Here is a 27,309-nt window from a genome sequence, read left to right as displayed (position 1 = left end):
CACCGCCTGAGAAAAAACAATTGTTGCGCAGAATTGGGCTGTTTGCCCACCAATACCGAGCAAATACGGAGGTGTTTATCCTGGTTGGTGAAAGCAAGTGAAGGAGCCTGTTTCACATCGGAAAAGAAGATCTGCAGTGGAAAAATCAACATTTTCATTTCCCCGATAACAAGACAAACAAAGGATAGCGCCGTTTGCAATCTGCTCAACTAATTTTGATTGGAAAATGATTAGTTCGCCCTTACAAGTCTTCTTTACAATGCTACAAAGCAATTTTAGGAAAATATACAGTGAGAAATGATTTCTCCTTTGCAATATAAAAGGGTCATGAATAGTGGTGGAGAAAATGTAGCAAACAGACTCCTCCCTTAAAAGTAGCTGACTGCAGAGTTGTTTGAATTGATTTGATGCAGATACAGAGGGCAATAATCTCATTCCTCCTGTGAGGTTTCTATGATGAATAAAGCTTTTTAGAACAAAGAACTCAGCACACAGACGTTTAGACGGGTTGAGGCTGATTTATTAATAGCAGATCTACATTGTGCAGGTTTAGGTGGAGGAGACGTTTTTACGTCGACCGAGTTTCATGTTAATTACTTGAGAAGTTGAATGAGATATTTAATAAAGTGAACATCTGTCAGATTTCAGTGACCAATTCTGTCCCTTCAACTAAAAAATGAACAAGATAACAAACATTATAATGCATCAAAGCAAGGAAAAGCTTTTTCTCTATTAACTCTATAAAAAATATATTTTAATACTGAAAATTAACATTGAATATATGGCTGGGAATCTCTTTCGGAATTTCAGCCACATTAATTGTAGGAGGTATAAAACATTGTTAGTCCTTTAGTGAGCATCAAAACAGGAAATTGTGTACATAGGGACTAATAAATAGTGAGTTTGATGAAAAAACAAATGCTGATTAATGAAATAAGTCCAATAGCAGTTTACTTAGAAGGTTTAAAACGGCTTCGCTCTTCCCAATAGTTAGTTGCAGGAAATTTCTGTTCATGCAGTACTGGATGTCGAACAAACTGTCTGACAGTTTAGAGACCGTGCCGATTTGGTGCAAATAATGAATCATAAAAGGGCAGCATTTCTATTGTAGCTCTTTTGGTGGAAGCAATAAACACATAAACTGTAACTTAACAAGAAACATTAAAGGAAACTTAACAACTTAAATTAAGCTGTTGTTGCCGGGGGTGATGATGCACTCCAGTCCCTGCGGTGTCCACCGGTCGCGGAAAGTCTCGAGCGTGCCGGCGGACACTGCGTGCTCCATCTCCAGGGCCACCTGGGGTGAACGTGGCCGTGGAAGAGGGGCTGGCAGTCGGGTGAAACGAACCCCTCGACCGTCCGCTGTCTGGACCAGTTGATGGTCACTTTGGCCAGGCCCAGCTGAAGTGCAGCCAAAAATCGAGCAGCAGGCCCTTCAAATAACAGAAGAGGGGCTGCAACTTCTCACATTCTATATAAACATGGAACTCGGGCTCCACCAGGCAGCACTTCTATTTTATTGAGAATAGTGTGAAAAACTAATTGCAAAGCATCTTGTTAGAAAAACAAATTCACAAACTTCTGTTGTATTTACAACCAATTTGGCCGTAGATAGTTCGTCCACTCACCGTGAATACAGGTGTTGCAGTCCTGCTGAGTCACTTTAGAGTGAACTTAAAGCTAACAACTTTCCTATATCAAGTTATTGTGCAAGCGCTGACTAACTCTCACTAACTCCCAATACAAAGCGCACAGTTTGTGCGCTCAATGCTAATCGCATCACTGGAGCGGTCCTTCAGTCTGGAACCAGACGAGCACGGCCAGCCCGGGGCTGGATTCAGGCAGCGAGCTCAGATATTTCTTTGCATCTCCGCTGAACTGATTCCAACTCAACCTTGATTAACTCTTGCAAAATAAACACATTGTAAACGGTCGGAAAGCATTTCAAATCCCAGAATTCTGCAATTTCATTTGAATAATTAATCACTGAGGCAGTCTGCAGTGATACAACTGGAATCATCCGTTATTATACAGTCAATGGCGATCTCATCTCGAATTGCATTGAAATTGATTCTAAATGAGTTTCTAAAAGGTCCTGAATCAACCTCAGTTCATCCGTGTATTTGGGACTCCAGGCGGTGCAAGCTCGGCTGCTACCGGGGTCTCACACGAATGACCTCCCTCGGGTGGGGAGCGGATACTTCCACAATTCTGATACAAAGCAAAACACTGCGGAGGCTGGAAATCTGAAATATAAACAGAAAATGCTGGAAACACTCAGCAGGTCAGGCAGCATCTGTGGAGAGAGAAGCAGTGTTAACGTTTCCGATCGATGACACTTTGTCCGAACAGGAAAAAGTTAGAGATTTAACAGATTTATAAGCAAGTGTAAGGGCAGGGAAAGGGGGGAGGGGAGGAAAGAACAAAAGGGAAGGTCTGTGATAGGATGGAAGGCAGGAGAGATTAAAAAACAAATGGGATGATGGTGTAATTCAAGGAGATGGTAATTAGACAAGGTAAATAACAAAAGATGAGTCTAGATGAGGTGTAACTATCAATGGCAGAATCATCAACAGCTGTCATGTGAGAGAGAAATAAAAATAGGGGCCGAGGTTATGATCTGAAATTGTTGAACTCGATGTTGAGTCCAGAAGGCTGTAAAGGGTCAAATCGAAAGATGAGGTGCTGTTCCCAGAGCTTACGTTGAGCTTCATTGCAAAAGTGTAAGAGGCCGAGGACAGACAGATCAGGATAGGAGTGGAGCGGAGAATTAAAGTGACTGGCGACCAGAAGCTCAGGGTCATGTTTACGGACTGAACAGAGGTGTTCCACAAAGTGGTCACCCAATCTGCCTTTGGTCTCCCCAGTGTAGAGGAGACCGCATCGTGAGCAGCGAATACAGTTTACTAAATTGCAAGAAGTACAACCTCGAGTGGGAGGAGATCGAGCTTCTGTGTGGCATTTGCCTTGGCTGCTCTGTGATTGGCTCCTGCCACATTTGTAATGTCACCTGGAGACAGGTTTTCAGCCCTGGTTAAACAGCCTCAGTGGGATATTATTGTGGGCGGAGCTGGAGCTGGAGCTGGCAACGTACATTGTGAGTGAGTTCAGTCCACAAAAAGACTACTTCAATCAAATGTAATTAATTGTAAATAGGTTCAATTTAAAATTATTCATACTCGCAAAATCAGTCCCATTCCTTTCGACTAACAGATTCTGGAATTAATATGAATTCTTATATCAAAAGATTCTTGGAGAGCGTCTTTTCTCAGGAAGGTGGAGAGAGCAGAATCGAATCAGCATCACACTAACTGGAACTGGAGAAAGGTCGCTGGTTTCACAGAGCAGATCTGGTGGGACCAACACTCCCATTGGCCAAGACGGGATAAACCAGTAAGTTTCATCAATGCTTGGAAAGGCTGAGAATTCCATCAGTAAAGGATTTTTATAAGTGAGAGTCTAAAAAGCTATTGTGTGCCGCTAATTTCCAGCACAAGGCTCGGCCTTTGATGCGATAATTTGACTGTGTATTTACTAGGATGTAAAGCTCGCCCATACCTCACCTGGGAGTGCGTGGTTCTTACATGTACAGGGACTTCTGTCCTTTATTCATACCATGCTGTACGTGAGATGGTGAGCTTCATTGGGTACTTTAAGAGGAGCCATAAGCTGCATTGGCCACATGCTGTATCTGTGTTCACTGTGGTTGATGAACGATAATACAGTGAGATTTACGCTGTACCTAACGCCTGTCTACCTGCCCTCGGAGGTTTTGACCAGTGTTGAGAAAGTTTACTCTGTCTCTAACCTGCGCTGTATCTGCCCTGGGGGTGTATGATGGGACTTTGTAGAGGGACCTTTCCTCTGTAATTAACCTCTTCTCTACCTAACCTGGGTATGTTTGATGGGATCGTGTAGCGGGAGCTTCACATAGTATCTACCCCGTGTTGTACATGATCTGAGAGTTTTTGATGGACAGTTTAAATATGCTTTACACTGGTATCTAACCCATGCTGTACCTGATCTGGGAGTTTTTGGTGGGACAATATAGAAGAAGCTCTAACTATTAATGCCCATGATTTACAGTCCAATAGCACCAATTGCCTTACCCATTAATAGCCCTAATGCTCCCTTCAATATCGCTCTGCCGCCCCTTCCTGTTACAGGGACTAGACTGGTTTTGGAACACCGAGGTTTTTGTTACATCCTCATCCAAACACCATTACCACAAACTGCCTTTTCAGCCAAAGCAGGAGGAGGCAAACTGCCTGATATTAAGTAGGGAAGCTTCAGGGTGTATAGCCCAAAAGGTGGACATTTTCGCCATTGAACATTGGGTCCTCATATTTGGAGGATGGGAGGGAGAATTCATAAGGGGCAATTTTGCGAGGTTGCCCTCCCTGCCTATTATTTTTCCGTTCATGGGATGTGGACGTCGTTGGCAAGGCCAGCATTATCGCCCATCCCTAACGGCCCTTGAGAAGATGGTGGTGAACCGCTGCAGTCCGTGTGGTGATGGTAGTGTGCAGTACATGAGAACGGGGTCGGAGACAGGACTGAATGTAAAACATGTGTTCATCCCCAGTGAGACTGCGCACCAGGAGCAGAGCATGGTCATGTGACCCTGTGACACCTCGACTGGGCGGAGCTCCGGCTGCGTTGTAACATTGTTACTGGCTGCTGCGTGATTGGCTCCTGGCTCCATTGTAATGTCACCTGGAGACAGGTCTCCGCCCCTGGTTACGCCCCATCAGTGGTGAGTTACTGTGGGCGGAGCTGGAGTTGGCAGCAGGTAATGTGAGTGAGTTCAGTCCCGATAAATAAGGGTAAGGATATATAAACACAATTTAATATTAAAGTAAGTACTTCAACCAAATATCATTAATGATAAATATATTCAAATTAAATATATTGATAGGCGCAAAATTTGTCTCATTGATTTTGAGTCATAGATTCCAGAATTAACGAGTCATTCTGATATTAAAAGATTCTCAGAGTGAGCATTATCTCAGGAAGGTGGAGAGAGCAATATCGAATCAGCACCACATTAACTGCGACACGAGAAATTTCGCTGTTTTCACAGAGCAGATCTGATGGGGCCAACACTCTCATTGAACAAGACGGGATTAATCAGGAAGCATCATGAATGATTGGAAAGGCGAGGAGCTCCACTGAGAATCAATCCCATCAGTACAGGATTTTTTCAAGGTGAGAGTCTAACACGCTGTCGGATGCCGTTTAATTTCTGGAAAAAGGCTCGGGATTTGATGCGGCAATTTGACTGGAGATTCACTCGTATGTAAAGCTCCCCCATACCTGACCTGGGAGTGCCTGATGCTTACATATACAGGGATTTCTGTCCTTATTCATACCATAATGTACGTGAGATGGTGAGCTTCATTGCGTAGAGTCAGAGGAACTGTACGCTGCATTGGCCAGATGCTGTATCTGAGTTCACTGTGCTTGATGAACAATAATACAGTGAATTTTACTCTGTATCTGACTGCCTGCCCTGGGAGTGTTTAATGTGACAGTGTAGATGGAGGTTTACACTGTATCTAGCCCGTGCTGTTCCTATCCTGGGAGTGTTTGATGGGACAGTTTAGAGGGAGCTTTACTTTGTATATAACCCATGCTGTATCTGCCCTGGGAGTGTTTGATGGGACAGTGTAGAGGGAGATTTACATTGTATCTAACCCGTGCTGTACCTGCCCTGGGAGTGTTTGATGGGACAGTGTAGAGGGACCTTTACTTTGTATCTAACCCGTGCTGTACCTGTCCTGGGAGTGTTTGATGGGGCAATGTAGATTGAGCTTTACTCTGAATCTAGCCCGTCCTGTACCTGCAATTGGAGTGCTTGAGGGGAGACTGTAGATTGAGCTTTGCTCTGTATCTAACCCATGCTGTACCTGCCCAGGGATGTTTTGATTGCACGGTGTAGATGGAGCTTTACCCATGCCGTACCTGGGAGTGTCTGGTGGTACAGTTTTGAGGGAATATTTCCCTATATCTTAGCCGTGCTGTTTCTAAACTGATTATTCAACCACTTGATACCACTGATAATCCCTCCACTTATTGCCTCTGATGCTCTTTCTTGTTAAAGGGAATAGACTATTTTTAGTTGAGAGAGGTGGTTGTATTATCCCTGCTTCATCTCAGCACTCTCACCTCAGAGTGCCTGCCACTGCCAAAACTGGAGGGAGACACTTTGCCTGATATATAGAGAAGGGGTACTTTAGAATTTATAAACAAGTGGTGGACATGGGGCCCATGAAATAGTGAACTTCGCATTTTGATGATGCGAGGGTAAATGTGTAAGAGTTAATTTAGCGAGACTGTGCTCCCTGTCTCCAGCCTCAGTAAATGGGGGCGGGGTCGGAGACGGGACTGATTGTACAAACTGTGCACATGCCCAGTGAGACTGCACACCAGGAGCAGAGCATGGTCATGTGACCCTGGAACACTTTGAAGCGGCGGAGCTCCAGCTGCTTGGTGACATTGAGTGAGTACAGTCCCTATATATAGGGGCAAGGAAAGAAAAGAACAATTTAATATTAAAGTAAGCAATTCAAACATATTGTAAATATTTTCATAGTAAATATATTAATAGTCACAAAAATAGTCCAATTGTTTTCCTGTAGCATGTTCTTTAATAAAGATGAATTATGTTTATATTTAAAAAATTATTTGAGTAAGCATTATACCAGGAAGGTGGAGAGAAAGAGAAGTCGAATCATCACTACAGTAACTGGGACTGGAGAAAGGTCGCAAGGTTCATAGAGAAGATCTGTTGTGACCAAGAACCCCAGTGTCGAAGACTGGAAATGGGAAGCTTCAACAATGATTGGAAATGTGAGGAGGTTTACTGAGAATCACTTCAGTCGATGATTTTGCCGAGGTGAGAGTCTAACCAGCTATTGGGAGAAGTTTAACATCTGGCAAAGAACTCGGCCTTTGATGCGGCAAATTGACTGGGGATTCACTGGTTAGCCAATATCTCCAGTGCTTGACCCACTCGCCAGAGGGAATAGTTTTTCTCTGTCTACTCTATCAAACCTCACATCATCCTGAAAACCTCTATTGGGCCTCCTCTTAACTTTTCTGTTCCAAGGAGAACAGTCCTAACGTTTCCAACCTCGTCTCATAATTGATGTCCCTCATCCCTGGTAACATCCTGGTAAACCTCCTCTGTTCCCTTTCTAAGGCCTTTACATCTTTCCTGAAGTGTGGTGCTCAGAATTGTCAACAATACTCCAGCTGAGGCTTTAGCAGTGATTAATAAATTTCTAGCATGATCCCTTCTTTTTTATATTCTATTCCTCTGTTTAAAACCAAAGTAATCCATATCATTTTTAACCAACTTATCAATTTGCCCAGCCACATTTAAGGATTTGTTAAATGGACATCTACGTTCCTCTGATCATTTAAGCATTTCAAAATTATGCCATTTATAGCGCACTGTCTTTCCATTGCAGTCCTCCCAAAGTGCATCACTTACACTTCTCCGCACTTCTCTGCCATGGCTCTTCCCATTGCACCATTCTTGCTATGTCATCCTGAAGCCTATAACTATCCTCATCATTATCTAATACTTTTCCAAGTGTCGCGTCATCTGCAAACTTTGTAATGCTGCACCCTAGGTTGTTTATATAAAGAAATGAAAGGAGTCATGGACCCAAAAATGACACTTGGGAAACAACACAGCAAACTACCCCCCAGCCTGAAAAACATCCATCCACTAACACCATTTGCTTCCAATCACTGCGCCAATTTCGTAGCCATCCACCACTTTCCACTTCATTCCATGGGTGTCCATCTTCTTAACAAGACGTAGATCCAAACCAAATATCCAAGTTTGCCGATATAGGCGGCATTATAAGCAATGTAGATGGAAACATAACAATTCAAAGAGGTATTAATAGATTAAGTAACTGGACAAAACTGTGGCACATGGATTTTAACAAAGGCAATTGTGAGATAGAAAAATAGAAACATAGAAGATAGGAGCAGGAGCAGGGCATTGGGCCTCTTGAGCCTGCTCCACCATTCATTGAGGTCATGGATTATCATCCAAATTCAGTACCCAGTCCCTGCCTTCTCCCCATATCACTTGCCTTAAGAAATATATCTAACCCCTTCTTGAATATATTTAATGATTTGGCCTCTACTGCCTTCTGTGGTAGAGAATTCCACAGGTTCAACACTCTCTGGGTGAAGAAATTCCTCCTCATCTCTGTCCGAAATGGCTTACCTCTTATCATTAGACTGGAACCACTGGTTCTGGACTCCCCGTACATTGGGAATATCCTTCCTGAATCTAGTCTGTCTGGTCCTGTTAGAATTTTATAAATTTCAATGAGATCCCCTCTCATTCTTCTGAACTCCAGCGAGTATCAGCACAATCGACCCAATCTCTCCTCGTACGTCATTCCTGCCATCCCAGGTATCTGTCTGGTGAATCTTGGCTGCACTCCCTCCATAGCAAGAAAATCCTTCCTCAGATAAGGCGACTAAAACTGCACACAATACTCATGGTGTGGTCTCACCAAGGCCCTGTACAACTGCAGCAAGACACCCTTGTTCCTGTACTTAAACTCTCTTGCTACGAAGGCCAACCTACCATTTGCCTTCTTAGCCAACTGCTGCACCTGCATGCTTACCTTCAGCGACTGGTGAAAAAGGACACCCAGGACTCGTTGCACTTCCTCTTCTCCCAATCTATTGCCATTCAGATAATAATCTGCCTTCCTGTTTTTGCTACCAAGGTGAATAACCTCGCATTTATCCACATTATACTGCATCTGCCATGCATCTGCCCAATCACCCAACCTGTCCAAATCATACTGGAGTTTCTCGGCATCCTCCTCACAGCACACACGCCCACCTAGCTTTTTTTCGTCTGCAAACTTGGAGATATTGCATCTAGTTCCCTCGTCTAGATCATTAATATATATTGTGAATAGCTGGGGTCCTAGGACCGATCCCTGCGGTACCCCACTAATCACTGCCTGCCACTCAGACAATGACCCATTTATTCCAACATTTTGCTTCCTGTCTGCCCACCAGTTCTCTATCCAAGTCAGTACCTTGCCCCCATTCCCATGTGCCTTAACTTTACACGCTAATCTCTTATGCGGGACATTATCGAAAGCCTTCTGAAAGTCCAAATATACCACATCTACTGGTTCTCCGACTTTGGACCTATAAAGGATAGATCAGAGTACTTTCTAAATGATGAAAAACTAGCAACAGTGGAGGTCCAAAGAAACTTACGGGTCCTTGTAAATAGAGCATTAAAATATCATTACAGGTACAGAAAATAATCAAAAAGGCTAACGGAATGCTGGGAGTTATATCTAGCCGACTAGATTATAAGAGGTAGAAGTTTTGCTACAGCTATACAAAGCCCTGGTTAAACCATACCTGGAATACTGCGTTCAGTCCTGGGCTCCGCACCTTACGAAGGATAGGTTGGCCTTGGAGGGAGTGCAGCCTAGGTTTACCAAAATTATACATAGACTCCAAGGGTTATATTACGAGAGATTACACAAACTAGGGCTGGATGTCTGGAATTTGGTATGTTATGGTGTGATTTCAACGAAGTTTTCAAGATACTAAAGTGTACTGGTAGGGTAGATAGAGAGAAACTTTTCTGATGATTGGGGAGTCTAGTTTTGGGGAACACTTCTATATGCAAAGGTTGGTAGACATTTGGAACTCTCTTCCACAAACGGCAGTTAATGCTAGGTGAATTGTTAATTTAAAATCTGAAGTTGATGAATTTTTATTAACTAAAAGAATTCTGGGGACAAAGGCTGTTATATTGATCTCGGTCACAGTTCAGCCATGATTTCAATGAATGGCAGAACAGGCTCGAGGAGCTAAACGACCTACTCCTGCAAATATTTTCTGTCACTGTACGAATCTGGAGATTAGAATTGTGATATAAATGAACACCTGACCAAGGACTTGAATCCTGGACCTTCAGACTATAAAGTCTGATGCTCAACTGACTGAGCAATCCACGCTCTGGACCTCAGGCTCACAAAGCGACCTTCACTGGATGATATGTATCATTACACCTTCTATATTTTCCATTTGCTTCTCCAGTGATCCACTCTGTACAGCACATTTTTCTCAGACACCTACACTGACTGCCTCACACAAGCTTCACTTGAGGAATATTCTCCCTCACACAAACGACACGCTCTTTAGCAGCAGCTTCAGATGTGAGAAGTGCTGTTCCCCAGATATCTGTATTGGATCTTCAACTTTTCACCATGTTTATTATTGACTTGGATGGAGCAACAGGGTGTTATAGATCCATGTTTGAAGATCGCAGTAAGTTAGGAATCATGGTAGTGGTGCAAATGGGAGCGGGACTTAGCCAAAGGGACAGAGACAGATGAAGTGAGTGGGCAAATCAAGACAATGTGAATTCATTGTGTGCAAGTGTGAGCTCATCCAATTTGGAACCAAGTAAGATAATCAGTTTATTTTCTAAATGATTGAGGAGAAAAAACGTGTGTGAGTGCCAGTTCAAAAATCATTAAACACGAGTAGACATCTACAGACGTCAGTCAGAAGTCTAGTGTAATCCCGCCCTTCGTCTCAAGGGGGCTGGACATGGGGGAGGAGGTTATGCATCACTTGTATGGACCCTTGCTCAGCACCATCAGAATTACTGCATTCAGATACTGTCTGAACTGCTGAATATTTTCAGCATTTTCTGTTTTTATTTCAGATTTCCAGTATCTGCAGTATTTTGCTTTTGTAATAGAAATCTGGAACCCTGTTCTTAAAGAGGCTGTGGATTTTCGGACAACTGGAGGTGTATAGCGGTCCCATGGATTGTTCTATACATAGAGATACATAATTCTCTTTAACTTAACTTATGCATGTATAACTTACTTTCCTTTAGTTTAACTAACTTATTTATGCATGTATAACTTACCTAACTGTATGTACTTAATTTGCTTAATTGTATTACTTACCAGTTAGGGTTGTTACCGCTTTAATTCATCTGTTAGGCCGTTGCCCCTTTAAGAGCCGACTTAACACGCTGACGTCACGTCTCACGTGATGCATGCGCGTTGGTTGTCGACCTGACGCGTTGACGTCACGCGTCACCACGCATGCGCGTTGGCTGTCGACCTAACGCGTGACGTCACGCGTCACCACGCATGCGCATTGGCTGCCGGCCCGATTCGGGCTTTCAAGGCGGCCGCCGGCATAGTCCGGCCTACCGCGACTTCGGCTGCATTGGCCAGCAGGCGGGAACGAAGAGATTCTCTGCTCCCGCAGTAAGTACTGGCATAGCCCGGCCTAATGACTTCGGCCTTAAAGGCCTGCTTCCGTATTGGGGAGATGCACCCATAACGGCGCAGGTCACGTGACCGCTTGGGCGTACTTGAACGTGTTGACGTCACGACGCGGTCACGTGACACACTAAGCCCGGGAATAAAGAGTGGAGCGGGAAGAGGCTTAGGACTCGCTCCCCACGGGACTGGGATGCAGTCCCTGCGGAGTCCCCGCTGGGACAACACCTACAATATGGTGCTCCTGCAGGTAGCCATCTTACCTGCTATCTTACCTGCTGTAACTATCCTGTCTGGTAAGACCTACAACATGGTGTTCCTGCAGTCAGCCATATTACCTGCTACCTTACCTGCTGTAATTATTCTGTTCTGGTAATTAAACCTTTTATTTATCGTTCGTCGAAGTTAAAACTCTTTTATTTGGTGGCGATTTACACGAACCACCACATTGGTGACCCTACGACGTGAGTACGGGAGTACATCAATTCCAACGCTACATTGGTGACTTTACAACGTGAGACTGGAGCTCATCAATTCCAAAGCTACCAACGCAACATTGGTGATCCTACAACGTGAGTACTGAAGCTCATCAATTTCAAAGCTACAATTGGTGAACCCGTATCCGTGAACGATTTTCACGGTAGCAACGCACGCCTGAACCTCGTCTACACTTCAGAAAACTAATGTACAACCGACGAACAACACGGAACAGTAATTGCAACCGCAACTAAAAGGGACCCCGTCTTTGCAAACGTCTTCGCAATGGAAGCACAGCTTGGAGGTGAGCCTGTTTTTCATGAACACTTACATAGAAGTAGAGCACGACCAACGGCAACTGTCGTCGTCCACCAGCGTTACAATTGGTGGGTTTGTGAACGTTTTTCACAAACGAAGCATGCAATGGAAGCATCAGCCGTTCTGCTGTTGCTACCGCAATCTAGGGAGCTGCAGTTCTCCGTCGTGCTTTATGAAGGTAGAAACCCCGTTCGTTGAGAACATCGATGCGGTACAGACCACGCATGTGCATACGGTCCCCGCATTCGACTATTCTACCGCCTCACGGATCGTTTGCCTCTACGTCTATACAAGTGTACATCTCTCCAAGCGTGGGGTACAGCATGTTCTGGCTCACAAGATCGGAGCGCACCCAGCGGGGATACCACGAGGACTCACCCCCGCAAAATACAAGGACGCACACCTCGTCCATCGAGAATCCCTTCCTCGTGGAAACCGATGATTTTTTTCCCGCCGACGACGCACCAGCTTTTTAGCTTGCTATATAATTCGGCGTGAACAAAAGTGTGCCGCCTTATTGGCTGTTTTTTCTAAAAGAATTAATCTCTTCTGAAAGCAACAACAACCTGGACCATTGCCGCCCTTTCTCCAGTTTTCCTTTAACCAATGCAAATGTCTATTGAAGCTGTATACATCAAGGACGGGTTCAACGGGCATCCTGCGGTCGCGATCAACACGTGAAAGTTGCTCTGATCACAGATCAACACAGTAACTCTTCACCCTCCGTTCTGTTAATGTCATAGCATTATGGCACGCACTGTTTCGTGCGTTCCAGCCTCCTGAAGGTTTCGCTCACCAGTCAACGGAGACATCGCCCGCGTCTGCCCAATCTGCCCGTCACTCTGATAAGGCCTGCTGTTTCGCACGTTTCTATGGTTCTTCGCCTGACGGATACGTTTTATTCGCCATGACGTGCGTAAGGATCTGCTTACGAGCAGTATTTTGATACCTCGTTTACTAAGTCGAGACAGCATGACCGCTGTGATTACCAGCTCATCAGACTATCTCATTCCTGGACTTTTGTTAAAGTGAATTCTGGGGGGGCCTGTATAGCGGTCCCATGGATTGTTCTATACATAGAGATACATAATTCTCTTTAACTTAACTTATGCATGTATAACTTACTTTCCTTTAGTTTAACTAACTTATTTATGCATGTATAACTTACTTAACTGTATGTACTTAATTTGCTTAATTGTATTACTTACCAGTTAGGGTTGTTACCGCTTTAATTCATCTGTTAGGCCGTTGCCCCTTTAAGAGCCGACTTAACACGCTGACGTCACGTATCACGTGATGCATGCGCGTTGGTTGTCGACCTGACGCGTTGACGTCACGCGTCACCACGCATGCGCGTTGGCTGTCGACCTAACGCGTTGACGTCACGCGTCACCACGCATGCGCATTGGCTGCCGGCCCGATTCGGGCTTTCAAGGCGGCCGCCGGCATAGTCCGGCCTACCGCGACTTCGGCTGCATTGGCCAGCAGGCGGGAACGAAGAGATTCTCTGCTCCCGCAGTAAGTACTGGCATAGCCCGGCCTAATGACTTCGGCCTTAAAGGCCTGCTTCCGTATTGGGGAGATGCACCCATAACGGCGCAGGTCACGTGACCGCTTGGGCGTACGTGAACGTGTTGACGTCACGACGCGGTCACGTGACACACTAAGCCCGGGAATAAAGAGTGGAGCGGGAAGAGGCTTAGGACTCGCTCCCCACGGGACTGGGATGCAGTCCCTGCGGAGTCCCCGCTGGGACAACACCTACAATATGGTGCTCCTGCAGGTAGCCATCTTACCTGCTATCTTACCTGCTGTAACTTTCCTGTCTGGTAAGACCTACAACATGGTGTTCCTGCAGTCAGCCATATTACCTGCTACCTTACCTGCTGTAATTATTCTGTTCTGGTAATTAAACCTTTTATTTATCGTTCGTCGAAGTTAAAACTCTTTTATTTGGTGGCGATTTACACGAACCACCACAGGTGTTAAGAAAAACATTTGGCTTCCATGCAAAGTTTCAAATTGTATCAATCAGTTTTGCTAAAGTTCACACAACGACCTTCACTGGCTGATGCGCATCAATACACCCTCTATATTTTGCATTTCCTTCTACAGTAATATCACCTGAACAGCGCATTTAACTTATACACCCAGACTGATTGCCTCCCACAGGCTTCACTTCAGAAATAGTCTCCCTCCAACAAATGACACGCTCTTTAGCAGAGCGTCAGATGTGAGAAGTGCTGTTCCCCAGATATCTGTATTGGATCATCATCTCTTCACCATATTTATTAATGAATTGGACAGAGCAACAGAATGCGGCAGCTCCAAGTTCGCACTAATTTCGGTGGCACTGTAATAGTAAGTGACAGAGACAGATGACGTGAGTGGGCACAATTCAACTCAATTTTTATTTGTCATATATGCAGCAGACGTGTGTACTGCACAATGAAATGTTGATTTTTACGAGTCCTCCCAAAATTGGAATAAATATGGCATAACTATGATAAAAATACTAATAGAAATACAATAATAATAAATAAAACAACAGTAATAATAATAAATTATACGTTCATGAGTCTTATGGCCTGGGGGTAGAAGCTGTTTCGAAACCTGCTGGTACGAGACCGTATGCTTCGGTATCTCTTACCGGACGGGAGCAGGGTGAAGAGGTTGTGGCTGGGGTGGCTCACGTCTTTAATGATTCTCAGGGCCTTCCCCCGGCACCTCTCGGGGTAGATATCCTGCACAGCAGGTAGTTTAATTCCTATAGTATGTTGTGCAGCTTTCACCACCATCTGTAGAGCCTTGGGGTCTGTGGCGGTGCAGTTGCCATACCAGGTAGTGATGCAGCCGGACAGGATACTCTCGATGGTGCACCAGTAGAAGTTGGTGAGAATCTGGGGGGCCATTCCAAATTTCTTCAGTCTCCTGAGGAAGAATAGGCATTGGCATGCCTTCTTCGTTACAATGTCGATGTGATGTGACCACGTTAAGTCCTCCGTAATGAATACACCCAGGAATTTGAAGCTGCTGACCCTCTCCACCTCAGCCCTTTTGATGTAGATTGGGGTGTGTCCCTCCCCCTGCCGCTTCCTGTAGTCCACGATCATCTCCTTTGTTTTGCTGATGTTGAGGGAGAGGTTGTTGTACAATTATGGTAAATCGAGTTCATTGTGCAAAAGATCATCCACTTTGGAACCAATTAAGATAACGAAGTATTTTCTAAATGATGGGAAGCTATTACCTTGAGCAAGGAGGTTTGTGAGTCCCAGTTCGCAAATCATTAAAAACTAGTATACATGGGCAAAAATGCATTCGGTAAAGTCCCGCAAAAGAGACAGTTAGATAAAATTGAAGCTCGTGGAAGTGAAGGCAAATCATTGTCATCAAATCAAATCAAATCAAATCAACTTTTATTGTCATTGTTAGTGCACAAGTGCAGTACAATGAAATGTAGGCTTGCGGCTCCCGAGAGTGTACATTTGGATTAAGACATTTAAACATTCAACATATTCCAACATACATTTGGCTTGTAGTATATTAACATAAATATAACCATAATAAAGTGCATTGGCAGATGTGCAGGCTTTAGAGTTTATTTGTGGCGTTCAGTAGGATGACAGCCCTGGGAAAGAAGCTGTTCCTAAATCTGGTCGTATGGGTGCGAATGCATCTGTAGCGTCTCCCAGATGGCAGGAGGGTGAACAGACTGTGGCTGGGGTGGGTAGGGTCTTTGATGATGGACCGTGACCTCCGTAGACAGTGTTTCTGGTATGTGTGCTCTATGGTCGGTAGCCGGGTGCCGGTAATGCGTTGGGCAGTTTTGACTACCCGCTGCAGGGCTTTCCGGTCATAGTAACTACAGCTGCCATACCATACTGTGATACAGTTTGTCAGGATGCTCTCTATAGTCATGGTTAGGAAATTGGTTGAGTGACAGGATAAAGAGTGCACAGATAATGGGCAGGTACTTTAGTTGACAGGATATCACTAGTGGTGTCCAAAGGGTTTTGTGTTGGGGCCTCACCTATCACCGTATTTATTGACGACTTGGATGATGAGATTGAGAGTCACATATCCAAGTTGGGCAATGACACCGATAGACGGCATTGTAAGCTTTGTAGATGGAAGCATAAAATTACATCGAGATATTAATAGATTAAATGAATGGGCAAAATTGTGGCAACTGGATTTAAGTAATGGCAAATGTGAGGTCATCCACTTAGGACCTAAAAAGAAGAGATGAGAATACTTTCTAAATGGTGAAAGGCTAGAAAAGTGGAGGTCCGAAGAGACTTAGGGCTCCATGTACATATGTGTACAGTATAATAGTGGTTATGTTATTTGACTAGTAATCCAGAGATCATCCAGAGAGATTGGTTTAAATCCACCACATGGCAGCTGGGGAATGTAAATCCAATTAAATAATAAATCAGTTAGCAAAACTACCATATTGTCGCAAAAATGCATCTGGTCCACTAATCGAGCCATATCTGCCGTTCTGGCCTATATATGACTCCAGACCAACAGCAATGTGTTTAACTCTTAACTGCCCTCTCAAATGGCCTAGCATGCCATTCATTTGTATTCAAGAAGGCGGCTCACCATCACCAATAAAAACTGGTCTTGCTGGCGACGTTCACATGTCCAAGCAATAAAAATATCATTAAAACATCAAGGGCAGGTATGGAAAACAATCAAACAGGCTAATGGAATGCTGGGATTTATATCTGCAGGACTACAATATAGGGGTTTTCAACTGATACTACAACTATACAAAGCCCTGGTTAGACCAAAGCTGGAGGACTGGGTTCATTTCTGAGCATCTTAGGAAGGATGCATTAGCTTTGGAGATATTGAGGTGAACTTATAGGGTAGATAGAAAGAATCCATTTCTGATGGTAGGGAAGTCTAGGTCTAGAGGACAAAGCCTAAAAAAATAGAGCCAGGATTGAAGTTAGGAAGCAATCCTATGTGAAGAAAAGAAGAATTATTGGTGAAGATTAAAACAATCAATATAGTTATTTTTTAACTTTTTCTTTTGTCCCTTGTGTCTCTCACTCTCCTATTCGCATCTTTCTTTTCTCTCTGCATTTCGCTCTCTATACATGATTTGTCATTGAATTAACTATTCTAATTTACACTTCCTGGTTCAGACGCTGAGAGCCTCAGTAAGGAATCTTTAATCTGATTGGTTGAGGAGATGCGCAGTTGCTTGGCCTGTTCACCCGAGTCCCAGATCCCCTGTAGAGGGTGCTGCGCTGTTTTGGATTTCTAATCACAGCAACTTCCAGCGAAAAAGCGCAGAGAAAATTTGTGTGCAAGAGGAAGTGTAATGAACGGCGAGCACCGTTAGTTCACTGCTGACTGCAAAATCCAGGCCTCAATTTAGGACAGATGACCAAACCTTGATCAAACTGGCAGATGTTAAGGAGCGTCTTGGAGGAGGAGATGTGGAGAGCTTTAGGGAGGTAATGCCAGAGTTTAAGGAACAGACAGCTGAAGGCACGGCCATCAATGGAGGGCCGAAGAATGGGGACGATGCACAAGAGGCCGGAGTAGGAGCAACGCAGATTTCTCGGAGACATTAAAAAGCAAACCTCGCCATCTCTGCTCTTGTAATGCAGTAACTGCCCATTATAGGACTTGTAGAGCTGGGGGAGTTTACACAGGGGCGAGACAATGATGGAGAATTTTCAAATCGATGCACTTCTGGACCAGGAGCCAGTGTAGATCAGCGAGCATAGGGTTGACCTATGATTCGGAGTTAAGGCGAGTTAGGTTACAGGCAGCAGAGTTTTGGATGAGCTCATGTTTATGGAGAGTGGAAGATGTGAGGCAGTTCAGGAGAGCTTTGGCTAAGACAAGTCTGGAGGTGACAATGATATGGATGAGGATTGTGTGCCAGAATGGAACGGAGCTGATCAATGTGACACAGGCTTTGTGATGGACAGGATCTGGGGTCAGAAGCTCAGCTCAGGTTCAAACAGGACAGTGAGGTGGACAACAGTCCGGTTCAACCTGAGACACTGGCCAGGGAGGGGAATGGAATCAGTGGCTAGTGAATGGAGTTTGTTTGGGGACCATAGATAATGGGCAAAGTCTGCCCAATGTTTAATTGGAGGAAATTTCCGCTCATCCAGGACTGGATATCCGACACATGGTTTGACAACACAGAGGCAATGGACTGGCTGAGAGAGGTGGTGGTGAGGTAGAGTTGTGTGACATCAGCTTACATGTGAAATCTCACATTGTGTTTTCAGATGATGTCACCAAGGGCAGCATATAAATGAAAAATAGGATGACGGCGATGATATTTCCCTGGGGGACTCCAGAGGTAACGTTGCGGGATTGGGAAGAGAAGGCATTGCAGCATATTCTCTGGTTCTGACTGCGGAGGTAAGAATGGAAACAGGCGAGGGCAGTCCCACAGAGCTCAATAATGGAGGAATGGATTGGAGGAGGACGGTGTGACCAACCATGTCAAAGAGGAAGAACGAGAAGGGAGATTGTTCCACGGTCACAGTCACATAGAATATCATCTGTGACTTTCATAAGGGCCATTTCAGTGCTGTGGCAGAGGCGAGAACCAGATTGGAGAGGTTCAAACATGGAGTTGTGGGAAAGTTGGGCACGGATTTAGGTGAGGGCAATACATTCAAGCACTTTGAAGAGGAATAGGAGGTTGGATATGGTGCGATAGTTTGCTTAGATAGAGGGGTCAGTGTGGATTTGTTAGGAGGGTTGATGACGGCAGATTTGGAAGGGTGTGGAACCGTATCGGAGCAGAGGGAACCGTTCACAATATCAGCCAGCATGGGGGCTAGGGATGGAATTGGATGTTCAGCAATTTAGTGGGGAGAAGTTCGAGAGAGTCTGAGCTGCGTTTCATGGACAAGATGAGCTCCGAGATGGTATTACTGGAAATAGCGGAACATTGGGAATTGAGGAGAATACAGTAACTGTTTAATTAGAAATAGAGAACAGGGGAAGAAAGGGGAACACAGTAACAGTTTAGTTAGAAATAGAGGACAGAAGAAGGGGACTTCAAATATCCTTATATAGACTAGCATAGTAATAGTGTAAAGGGCAGACAGGGGGAAGAATTTCTGAAGTGTTTTGAGGAGAACGTTTTGATCAATATGTTTCTGGCCCAACAAGGAAGGAGGCATTGCTTGATCTGGCTCTGGGGAATGAGATGGGTCAAGTGTCAGTAGGGGAACATTTAGGGACAAACAATCATAGAACCGTAAGGTTTTTATTTGGTATGGAAAATGACAAGGAGCAATCTAGAGTGAAATACTTAATTAGTGGAAGGCCCGTTTCAGTGGGTTCAGAACAGATCTGGCCTGGGTGAATTCGAATCAATGATTTGCAGGCAAAACTACAATCGAACAATGGGCTGCCTTTAAAGAAGAGATGGTTTGGGTACAATCGAAGTACATTCCCAGGAGGGGAAAAGGTAGGGCAACAAAAGACAGAGATCCATGGATGACGAATGAGATAGAAAGGAACATGAATCAGAAAAAGGGGGCGAATGACAGATGAGAGTATAGAAGTGAGAACCAGGTTGAATTTAAAAAGTTCATAGGGGAAATGTAAAAGGGAAGAAGAGGGGCAAAGAAAGAGTATGATAATACACTGGCAGCTAACATAAAATGGAATCAAAAAGTCTTCTATAGGCATACCAATAATAAACAGGTAGCAAGAGGAGGGGTGGGGCCAATTAAGGATCAACAAGGGGATCAAGAAGGGGATCTAAGCATGGAGGCAAAGGGCATGTCTGAGGTACTACATGAGTAATTTGCATCTGTCTCTACCAAGGAAGAAGATGCTGCCAAAGTCATAGTGAAAACGGAGATATTGGATGGGATCAAATATTAGAAAGAGGAGGTACTAGAAAGGCTGGCTGTACTTAAAGTAAATAAGTCACCAGGACCGGATGGGATGCATCCTAGAATGCTGAGGGAAGTAAAGGTGGAAATTGCGGAGTGACTGGTCATAATCTTCCAATCCTCTGTGGTGCCAGAGGACTGAAGAATTGCACTTGTTACACCCTTGTTCAAAAAAGGTTGTAAGGATAAACCCACAACTACAGGCCAGTCAGATTAACCTCGGTAGAGGGGAAGCTTTTAGAAACGATAATCCGAGAGAAAATTAACAGTCACTTGGATAAGTGTGAATTAATTAAGGAAAGCCAGCACGGTTTGTTAAGAGCAAATGGTGTTTAGCTAACTTGCTTCAGATTTTTGATGAAGTAACAGAGAGGGTCGATGAGGGCAATGAAGTTTATGTGGTGTACATTGACTTCAAAAAGGCATTTGATAAAGTTCCACAAAATAGGATTGCCAGTATAGTTAATGCACATGGAATAAAAGGGACAGTGGCAGCATGATTACGAAGTTGGCTAAGTGACAGGAAACAGAGAGTAGTGGTGAATGGTTGTTTATCGGACTGGAGGAAGGTACACAGTGGTGTTCCCCAGGGGTCAGTACCAGGACCACTGATTTACTTGATATATATTAATGACTTGGAATTGGGTGTGCAGGGCACAATTTCAAAATTTGCAGATGACACAAAACTTGGAAGTATAGTGAGGAGGAGAGTGCTAGACTTCAGGAAGACATAGGCAGGCTGATGCAATGGACTGACACATGGCCGATGAAATTTAACACTGAAAATCGCGAAGTGATACATTTCGGTAGGAAGAATGAGGAGAGGCAATAGAATCTAAAGGGTACAATTCTAAAGGGCTTTCACGTAATAGAGAGATACGGGGGTATATGTGCACAAATTGTTGAAGGTGGCAGGGCAGGTTGAGAAAGTGGTTAAAAAAGCAAACTGGATCCTGGGCTTCATAAATAGACATGGTGTGGAGATGCCGGTGTTGGACTGGGGTGGACAAATGTAAGAAGTCACACAACACCAGGTTATAGTCCAACAGTTTTATTTGAAATCACAAGCTTTCGGAGCGCTGCTCCTTCGTCAGGTGAAGTGGAGAGATACATAAAGACACAGCTTATATAGTCAGAGAATAATGCCAGATGATTACAGGTAATCTTTCTAACTGCCATTTATCACAGCTCAGCAGAGAGATAATCACAGCAATCAAAGGTGTGAATGGTGTCCAAACAGGTTAGTCCGGAAAACATTACATCAAAGAACAATGAGGTGGGGTCACATGGGGTCAAATGTTGCAGATGCTGGGGTCTGTATGAAAAACAAAAAACAGACAAAAGAACATTTTTTTTGCTGGAAATCACAGCAGCTCCGGCCGCATCTATGTAGAGAGAACAAGCCAACGACGACTCGAGTCTGGATCACCCTACGTCAGGTGGGGTTACATGTAGCGTGACATGAATCCAAAATCCCGGTTGAGGCCGTCCTCATGAGTGCGGAACTTGGCTATCAGTTTCTGCTCTACGATTTTGCGTTGTCATGTGTCTCGAAGGCCGCCTTGGAGAATGCTTACCCGAAGATCGGAGGCTGAATGTCCTTGACTGCTGAAGTGTTCCCCGACTGGGAGGGAACACTCCTGCCAGGCGATTGTTGTGCGGTGTCCATTCATCCGTTGTCGCAGTGTCTGCATGGTCTCGCTGATGTACCATGCTCCGGGGCATCCTTTCCTGCAATGTATGAGGTAGACAATGTTGGCCAAGTCACATGAGTATGTACCATGTACCTGGTGGGTGGTCTCCTCACGTGTGATGATGGTATCTGTGTTGATGATCTGGCATGTCTTGCAGAGGTTGCCATGGCAGGGTTGTGTGGTGTCGTGGTCGCTGTTCTCCTGAAAGCTGGGTAATTTGCTGTGAACGATGGTCTGTTTGAGGTTAGGTGGCTGTTTGAAGGCGAGTAGTGGAGGCGTGGGGATGGCCTTAGCGAGGTGTTCATCGTCATCAATGACATGTTGAAGGCTGCGAAGAACATGGCGTAGTTTCTGCACTCCGGAGAAGAACTGGACGATGAAGGGTTCTCTGTTGATGTGTCCCGTGTTTGTCTTCTGAGGAGGTCTATGTGATTTTTTGCTGTGGCGCATCGGAACTGTCGGTCGGGCTTGCGGTAGAGTGAAGTGCTCAGGTGTCCGTCTTTGATGGAGATTCGTGTGTCCAAGAATGAAACCGATTCTGAGGAGTAATCCATGGTGAGTTTGATGGTGGGATGGAACTTGTTGTGACTCGGCCAACGCTGTCTACCTCATACGTTGCAGGAAAGGATGCCCCGGAGCATGGTACATCGCCGAGACCATGCAGACACTGCGACAACGGATGAACGGACACCACGCAACAATCACCAGGCAGGAGTGTTCCCTCCCAGTCGGGGAACACTTCAGCAGTCAAGGACATTCAGCCTCCGATCTTCGGGTAAGCATTCTCCAAGGCGGCCTTCGAGACACACGACAACGCAAAATCGTAGAGGAGAAACTGATAGCCAAGTTCCGCACTCATGAGGACGGCCTCAACCGGGATCTTGGGTCCATGTCACGCTACATGTAACCCCACCTGACGTAGGGTCATCCCAACTCGAGTCGTCGTTGGCTTGTTCTCTCTACACAGATGCGGCCGGACCTGTTGTGATTTCCAGCAAAAAAAATGTTCTTTTGCCTTTTTTTGTTTTTCATACAGACCTCAGCATCTGCAACATTTGACCCCATGTGACCCCACCTCATTGTTCATTGATGTAATGTTTTCCTGACTAACCTCTTTGGACACCATTCACACCTTTGTTTGCTGTGATTATCTCTCTGCCGAGGTGTGATAAATGGCAGTTAGAAAGATTACCTGTAATCATCTGGCATTATTCTCTGACTATATAATCTGTGTCTTAATGCATCGCTCCACTTCACCTGACGAAGGAGCAGTGCTCTGAAAGCTTGTGATTTCAAATAAAACTGTTGGACTATAACCTGGTGTTGTGTGACTTCTTACATTCGTAAATAGAGGCATAGAATACAAAAGCAATGACATTATGATGAACCTGTATAAAACACTGGTCCGACCTCAACTGGAGTATTGTGTCCCATTCCTGGCACCAACTTTAGAAATGATGTGAAGGCCTCAGAGAGAGTTCAGAAAAGATTTAGAAGAATAGTTCCAGGGATGAGGGACTTCAGTTACGTGAATAGGCTACAGGAGCTGGACTTGTTTTCCTTAGAGCAGAGAAGATTGAGAGGAGATTTGATAGAGGTGTTCAAAATCATGCGGGGTCTAGACAGAACAGATAGAGAGAAACTGTTCCCATTGGTGGAAAGGTCGAGACCCAAAGGACACAGATTTAAGGTGATTGGCAGAAGAACCAAAATCGGTATGAGGAAAAGTTTTTTTACGCTGTGAGTGGTTATGATCTGCAATGCACTGCCTGAAAGTGTGGTGGAGGCAGATTCAATCGTGGGTTTCAAAAGGGAATTGGATAAGTACCTGAAGGGGAAAAAAAATCAGGGCTACTGGGAAGGACGGGGGAGTGAGACTAGCTGAAGTGCTCTTGCAGAGAGCTGGCACGGGCTCGACGGGCCAAATAGCCTCCTTCTGAGCTGCAAATGTTTATGATTGCATAATAGACCTTTGCAATGGAATAGAACGTTGCAATATAATAGATCTTTGTAATGGAATAGCAACTTGCAACAGAATAGCGCTTTCTGGTGGACTGTCACTTTAAATGGGTGCACAGCTTATGTTGCAGAATGAGGTCCCGCCCAGCTGCTGTGAGTGGCCATTGTCTGGAGCCGCTCACAAGGTGTGCTGCTGCCCACAGACACACCCTTACAGGCAGCGCATGGTGCAGGAAGGAAGGAATGGCGGATGCAGCTCGCCAGCTCGGCTCCTGTGTGTGTGAGTGAGTGCGTGTGGAGCTCAGGACCACAAGGGGCTGGGGGATTGGAGGGGGTGAACAGGCATGTATGGAGTGAGGGACGCCCCAGGAGATGGGCAGGGAGGGAGGGTGAAAAGACGCAATTAATATCAAGAATAAGTAATAATATATTGTGGCGGAGCCACTAAAGGACTCAGATCGTTTGTATACAATTCCCTTTAACAGTTCGTTAGCTACAGACTGAATCGGTACCTTTGTTTATATTGCTTGCTTGCACAGAGCGTGGTCCATTTAAGAGCGCAACCAAACGTGATGGCATCATCACGTTGATCACGTGATCCTCCAGCGGCGGGAAAAACGTGATGACGTCATGCCGTCAGCTCGGGGCCCTCCCGGTCAGTCCTCGTGGAGCCTCAGAACTGAGCAGACCTACACTCGATGCTCTCCTGTAATAACTTGTTGGTTTCCATTAAACTTCGTTTTGTTTAATTGCCTGAGTGGACCTGTCTTTGGATAGGAACTAGACATTCCTACATTGGTGACCCCAACTTTTGCGAACGGTTTTCGCAGAAGATATTCAACATGGAAACGAACGCCGTTACCTTGAAGCTAGCACAGTTCTCGGAGCAACAACCAGCCGTGTGGTTCATCCAGGCTGAAGCCCAGTTCGCCATCAGGGACATCGTTGTGGATCAGACCCGTTATTATTATGTGGTCTCCGCCCTCGACAGCGCCACAGACTCGCGGATCGTCAGCCTACTGATTGCAAGTATGACACAGTAAAGGCGCGGTTGCTACAGGTTTTCAGGCTCACAAAGTCGGAGCGCACCCGCCGGATGCTCGCTATGCCTGGCCTTGGGGACTCCAAGCCATCCACGCTCATGAGCCAAATGCTCACGCTCCTCGGTTCCAAAACGGAATGCTTCCTCTTCAGGGAGCTATTCCTCAGCCTACTACCGGAGCAAGTTCAGGCTGCTCTAGACAGGTCCGAAGTCACAGACTGTGCGTAGCTTGCTGCCGAAGTGGACAAGATTTTCGCGGTGTCACAGCAGTACTGCGCGGCCATGAGGCGCCCATCCCCCACAGACACTGCTCCAGCTCCTCAATCAGCAGGGTTGTTTCTACCACGCCCGTTTTGGCGCGAAAGCAAGATGCTGCCGCCCTCCCTGCAGTTTTTCGCTCAAACAAAAAAAAATCTACAGCCACCCTGGTGAAAGAGGACCGGGTCTAACGAGCGCCTCGTGGCTGCGATGGCCATCGGAAACTCGGGAAAGCTAATCTTCATTACCAACTCCCTATCTGGTCAACGTTTCCTTTGTGACACCGGGGCACAGTGTAGCATCCTACCTGCGTCACACCTCGATATACTAGCTGGTGGCCACGGCCCCTCCCTCGAGACGGTGGTGGGTCCAGTTGTCTTTCGGCGGCCAGTGCTTCCACTCGGAATTCATCACGGCCAAAGTCTCACAGGCCATCCTCGGGGTGGATTTTTTGTGCGCCAACGGCCTCCTGGTCGATGTCAGGCACCGCAGGTTGATCAATGTGGCCACGTCCCACTCCATCCCGTGCCACCGCAGTAACACCATGCCGCGCACTGTCTCCTGTGCGTTCCCACCTCCAGATGACTTCACTCGCCTCCTCGGAGAGTTTCCGGATCTGACCAAGCCCACTTTCTCCTCCTCGGCCACTAAACATGGTGTGGAACATCACATTACCACTACCAGCTCCCCGGTTTATGCACGGCCCCGACGACTCAAACCCGGCAAGCTTGCGGCTGCGAAAACAGAGTTCGACACGATGGAGCGGCTGGAGATTATTCGCCGGTCGAATTGTCCCTGGTCTTCACCTCTCCACATTGCTCCGAAACCTGGCGGTGGATGGCGGCCATGCGGCGACTACCAATGCCTGAACGATGCCACTACTCCTGACCAGTACCCGATCCCGCATATTCACGATTTCTCAGCCCATTTGGTGGGAAATACTATTATTTCAAAAGTCGACCTCGTCCGTGGTTACCACCAGGTCCCCGTGCAACTGCAAGACGTCCCGAAAACCGCAGTCATCACCCCATTCGGCATGTTTGAATTTCTGCGGATACTGTTTGGCTTGAAGAATGCTGCGCAGGCTTTCCAGCGCTTGATGGACTCCGTAATTCAGGACCTAAAATTCCTATTCACCTACCTCGATGACATCCTCATCACCAGCACTATCAAAGAGGAGCATATCTGCCATTTATGCACCCTCTTTACACGCTTCAGTCAACACGGTTTGATCATCAACCAGGCCAAGTGCCAGTTCGGTCTGCAGCGGATTGATTTCTTGGGCCACCGCATCACATCAGACGGCGCAATTCCCTTACAGATGAAGGTGGAGGCTGTTACATCTTTCCTGCACCCGCAGACCATCAAGGCCCTGCAAGAGTTCCTCGGGATGGTCAATTTTTATCACCGGTTCGTCCCTAAGGCAGCTCTGCTCATGCAGCCCTTGTACGAGGCCCTCAAGGGCAAGTCCGGTAAGGATCCGATCAGCTGGACGACAGAGATGGACCGGGCGTTCGTCGACACCAAAAGCGCCTTGGCCAACGCAACCATGCTGGTGCACCGGCTTCCAGGTGCCACCATTGCCCTTACCACCGACGCATCAGACTATGCCATCGGCACAATGCAGGAGCAGTGGGTGAATGGGACGTGGCAACCGCTGGCATTTTTCAGCCGTCAACTACGGTGGAACCAAAGGAAGTACAGCACTTTCGACCGGGAGTTGCTGGCCCTTTTTCTAGCCATCCGCCATTTCCGGTTCTTACTAGAGGGATATCCGTTCACGGCTTTTGTAGACCACAAGCCACTCACGTTCGCTATGGCCAAGACCGCCGAACTGTGGTCAGCTCGGCAACAACGTCACCTGACGTTCATTTCAGAATTCACCACGGACATTCAGCATGTGCCCGGTAAAGACAACCTGGTGGCGGATTGCCTCTACCGTGCGACTGTTCACGCAGTCCAACTCGGAATCGACTATGCCCTCATGGCTAAGGATCAAGCCTCGGACCCAGAGGTCCAATCTTACAGAACCAGCCCCTCTATCTTCCAAGAGGCCAACGTCAACTTCCATGCCGCAGGCACCACGCTACTTTGTGACATCTCCATGGGAGCTCCCCGCCCTATTGTACCAGTCACCTGGTGCCGAAAAGTGTTCGACACCATACACAGATTGTCACACCCTGGCATGAAGGCCTCGCAAAGGCTGATGTCGTCAATATTCGTCTGGAGGGGTATGCACATGGATGCCCATGACTGGGCCAACACCTGCGTGGTCTGCCAAAAGGCCAAGGTACAGCGTCATGTAAAAGCTCCATTGGCCACTTTCGCTGTTCCAGAGCGTCGGT

The 27,309-nt window shown here is 45.9% G+C and overlaps 1 protein-coding gene across 1 annotated transcript in view; it reads left to right on the top strand.

The window, feature by feature from the left end:
* Positions 1–27,309, top strand: part of LOC147092692 (NACHT, LRR and PYD domains-containing protein 3-like) — a 452,481-nt gene that overhangs the window by 79,478 nt on the left and 345,694 nt on the right.

Source organism: Somniosus microcephalus, unplaced genomic scaffold (genome assembly GCF_052327205.1).
Source record: "Somniosus microcephalus isolate GS21.2 unplaced genomic scaffold, FLI_Smic_1.0 unresolved_chr2, whole genome shotgun sequence".
In the NCBI taxonomy this organism is placed as follows: domain Eukaryota; kingdom Metazoa; phylum Chordata; class Chondrichthyes; order Squaliformes; family Somniosidae; genus Somniosus; species Somniosus microcephalus.
The sequence above is the reverse complement of the archived record's forward strand: the minus strand, read 5'-3'. Positions and strand labels throughout refer to the sequence as shown.